Source organism: Pongo pygmaeus, chromosome 1 (assembly GCF_028885625.2).
Source record: "Pongo pygmaeus isolate AG05252 chromosome 1, NHGRI_mPonPyg2-v2.0_pri, whole genome shotgun sequence".
NCBI lineage: Eukaryota > Metazoa > Chordata > Mammalia > Primates > Hominidae > Pongo > Pongo pygmaeus.
In genome coordinates, this window is record NC_072373.2 from 49,799,798 (window position 1) to 49,804,668 (window position 4,871).

Below are 4,871 nucleotides of genomic sequence, written 5' to 3' on the forward strand. Positions count from 1 at the left end.
GATAGATCCTTGCTGACTTTCCTCATGTATTGTGGTTTGGGGATATGGCAGCTCATAGTTTTACCGATGATGGAATTTATATTTCAGTTTCTCATTTTTGGTGTTGTTTTAAGATGATTGCTGAGAGAAGGGAGCATAAATGTCTTTTTCCTGCTATCTTAAAGATACTAGTTGATAGTTTATTGGAAGAGAAGTCTTCCTCTTGCCTCTCTGCTTCTCACAAATATTTTGTCTCTGCTGTAGTCCAGCACTGTCCAGTATAGCATATATGATGATGAAAGTGTTCTATATCTGTGCTGATCGATACAAGTAGCCAATAGCCACAAGTGACTATTGAACACTTGGAATGTGGCTAGTGTGGCTGAGGACCACATTTTAAAATTTATCCAAGTTAATTTACTTAAAATTAAATTTAACTAGCCTAAATCTAGTTCTTTAGGTCTCCCTAAAGATATATATATTTAGAAGGCATATTCCTTCCTAGGTTTTATTTTTTTCTCCTGCTTGCCATATCCCTTCCCTGAGGCAAAGAGCACAGAGCCCAAACTGCTTGGAGGTAAAAGAAAAACTGCTGGGGAAAAGACATGAGCCAATAGCTCAGAAATCTTATCCCCCACTAGTTGGTGTCTGATTTGCCTTCTTAGATGGCACTAAAGTCCAATGATTAGTTGGAGGCATCCAGCAGCTTTTCTGGATACAGATGCCCAGCACCTTTTAGCTTCAGCTGTCACATATGGTACCTAAGGCAAATACTACTGCAGTGACCTTTGGAATTTCTAATCATTTACGATGAAAACAGCTCATGGCTGGGTTGCTAAGTCCAAAGGAACACAATGATAAGGGAGAGACAAGATATAAGTCAAGTGTGTCCTCATTCCCAGGGAGCGGTGTCCCACAAAGCCATGCATTGGCCACTACCTGTATCTCTACTGTCTTCTTGAAACTATCACTTTTCTTCTTTGTGGTCCGGCTTCCTCTCAGACTCTAAGAATGTGCCATGTTCCTGCTCACTACAGGACTTTTGCAGATCTTGTTCTCTGTATCTGGAAATCCCCACCACTCCTTTGTCATCTTTTACTTTTAACTCCTATTCATTGTTGAGATCGTGAATATCACTTCTTCAGGGAAGCCTGTTTTGGTTCCTTAGTCCAGGTCAGTTACACCTTAATAAATAAAGTGGCTTAGATGTCTGCCCCAGGTATTTGAAAGTTGGCTGCAGATGGGAACACATCTGAATCTCTCCAGGAGCTCAGGATACTCCCAGGATATGGAGCTCCCACTGTCCATCTCTAAGATGCATTGATATATTGGTTTATCATTTTACGGTGCTTGAATGAATGGATTCTGGCTTCAAAGTGCTTGTCTAAAAGCATAGGATACAATTTCCTATTTCCATCCTATGCTATAAACTATTACCCAGCTGTAAACATATTAAATAAATTCTGCTCTCATGCAGTATAAAACACTGAACATTCTAGGTGAATTGAAACTGAACTCGTAGACTCTTTAGTCATAGTATAAAAAAAGAATAAATATTTTTATTCATAGAACTCACAGAGAAGGAACATTGCTTTAGATTTAGATATTTGCTAGAAATGCAGGCTGGAATAATAGAGTCATGGCACAATTTTCTCCAAGGGGGAAAGGTAGCGCTTTTACCTAATGAATAAGGTTATTTCCCAGTTTGCTTGGCCTACAAGGTATGTTCATTGTTCTCTGCCAATTTAGTGCTTTGCTATTCATGGAGATAGGCCTGGATAGTGGCTGAACAGAAAGCAGGGCAGTAAAGAAAAGGGAAAATAAGAGAGTAAGATTGGCTTAGGATAGAGTGAAGAAAGTCCCTAAGACTAATTTTCTCAATGTAATAGAGCTTGTAAAAGCAATTTCTCCCTTTCAAAAGCTACACTGATTATGCTGAGTCAGGTGAATTCTAGGTTACTATCTAAGCCATTTTGTATTGTTGTCTGCAATGCTTATAGAATTATTCATTGACAAAGGCAACTTACTGACTACATAACGTGACTTCTTTGAGTTTCCCAATATATCTGGAGTGAGTTGTTCATTAGCAACTACAGTGTGAAAGGCCAAATGTTACTCCCCAATTGGAGTTAACTCAGGCTACATCAGGGGAAAGCAGGATAGTCAGAAGGAGGTTGCTAGGGTATTAGGCCATTTCCAAATGAGACGTGAGTCAAAATCAGCTTCATTTTTCTCTATAGACTAAATTTAATTTCAAATTTATAAATGCGCTCAAATTTCTGAGACTTTGGTTGTACACTAATTTATATTAACTTACCAGTAGCAGATCCACAGAAAAATCCCAAAGGTCAAGCATCAACCTATAGTGGCAGAATTCTCAACTCCTTCACATAGGCTATGATCCAGAGGAAAGCAGGATTAGCAGGGGTGCCTCTTTACACATGAAAACTTGGTCTGAGATTTCTCCGAGATGACTAATATGAATTAGTTATGTAACTGTTTCAAAGTAGCCTGAAAAAATTAAATTCACATGAAGTTATTATGCAGGCTTACCAGCCTTCTGAGAGCCCAGGCCTGAGGCTAAGAAAATAAAAGTGGACCTTATTTGTATTTAATCAACAAATGAATTAATTAGCTCCTTAAAAAGCTTTAAAATTGCCATGTTTAGCTAGACTTGCTCAGTTAGAATTGGAGAGGCTATTTTGTGAGTGAATTACAGTCAGTATCCTATGAAAATGGAAGTCCGATATCACGCACATGTAGATTTTTTATTCTCTCTTCCTGTTTATCTGTCTGAACAACTTGCTGCTTTTCATTCTTCAACAAAGGATACATATTCAATAAAGGAGACATTCTGTAGCGAAGTGTGGCTTTTTTCTTTTTTTCTTTTTGGTGGATCTGTGGCCCCTTTGATAAAGGGCAGAGGGGAGACGGAATAGGAGAGACTCCACGTTGGTGGTATCACAATGCTGGGTGAAAATTCACAAACTCACAGGGTGGGGGGGTCTCCAAGAGCCTCTTGGAAATGTGAACGTCATCATTTATTGTCATGGACACAACGTCATTAATGTGTTGATAAGACAGCATTACAATATAGATTATTTTTGTTTTGATTGTGGATTTTGCAATATAAGTATACAATGATACTCAAAGTAATGAACTTTAAACTATGAAGGTGTTTTTATATAGAACTAAAATGTACATTGTCTAACATATACTTAATGAAATTTATAAATGCCATTGTAATAGCTTATAAATTAGTGTAAATTAAACACTATTTGGTGGGAATCACCACAGAATCTTAAAGGCTAACTGGGTTCAAATAGCTCTCGTTTTCTTGGAGTCCCAGAGAAGATAAATTTTTGCCTGAGAATGCACAGCTACTAAAAGGCTTATACCTCCTCTCCTCCAACAAACCACCTCTTGTTGTTCTTTATATGATGTAACATTACCCAAGTTCTGAAGTAAATGTTTTTAATTAGAATATAAGATTCCCCACCCCGCTTTGTGTGGGAAGCTGAATTAGATAATTTCTACAATTTTTTCAAAATAAAAAAACGAAATTGTGAAAATTTTACACAGTCACATTGTCACTGTGTAGATTTTTCTTCATAATCCAACAACATTTTCCAAATAACCTGTTCTATTTCATCCTCACTTCCACCACGACTGCCACTCAGGTATATTTTGTGTGTACTTTTTTGGGTAAAATTTTTATATTACTCTTCCACAACAGGGGCTACTTTGACCTCAAATACCTTTTTATGATCTGAGGTGTGAACTTGTCTGCCTCTGTCTTACAAATCTTCTCCTAGGAGCCTCTGCCCACAAATCAGAAGTTTTTGAGCAGATCCCAGGTTTTCCCTTTCTTTTTTCCCTACCTTGATCTATAGATTCATTGAGCTCTAGGGCATTTGAAAGAGAAGGAAAGCTGTATGATAAAATATGAAGGTGCAGCTGAGAGTTACAACGTACAGTCTCTGCTGTAGGAGAAGCAAGACTCTTGTCCGGATGGCCCCTGGAGAGGCGAGTTAGTATGAAGAAAAGAACTGGGGAATAACAGGGAAAGGGAGGGGTTAAGATTTGCTTCATAAAAGGATTTAGGGAGCGTCTCTTTATGATTTTGCTCCTCTAGTTCCCTAAAAGAAGCAATGCGTGTCTACTTTGCCTTCTGAAGTTAGAAAGGAATGCTTGATTTCTCAGCAGAACTATGGTTTTTTTTTCTCTCTAAATACTGGCACCGTTTTAAAAGAAAGCAAAGCTTTTTATTTCACAGAATTAAAAGTCTTAACACATCTAGAAGAGTTTAACATCTTAGTATAAAGGGATACGTGTGGGGAAGTAAATACAGGTATCAGATTCGTCCTAGTTTTGATAGGGGCAAGGCTCTGGGAACAGAGAGGCACAGCTCTTCTGCAGTGAGAGAAGGTGCCATTCTGGGAAGCGTGGAGCAGGAATAATACAAGGCCATCCAAGACCGATTCCCTTATTTTATGATTTGCTTGCAGCTGTTCTAACTATCTTCATCTGAGTACAGACAAAGCTGTGTGCAAAGGTTTTACAGCTCTTGACCTTACTCAATATCCACACCTAGGTGAGAACCATGAAGCATTTTGTAACACCCTTAGCGTTTTGCCATCTTTCAAAATGCAACTTTGACTCTTTTACTTTATTTTCTCAAAACGTAATCTTCCCCAGCTCTACCCAGCACATTTAAATCATGATAGGACAGATGACTGTAAAGATAATTAACCTTTGCTAAGGTTTCACTTAGAAGACTTCCCTTGATGCTTTATTTTTCTAAGATTGACCATTAGCTAGTGCACTCTGTCACAGGATAGAAATTTGTAGCATTGGTTGTGTCAAAATAGCACAAGTAAGAACCCACAGTT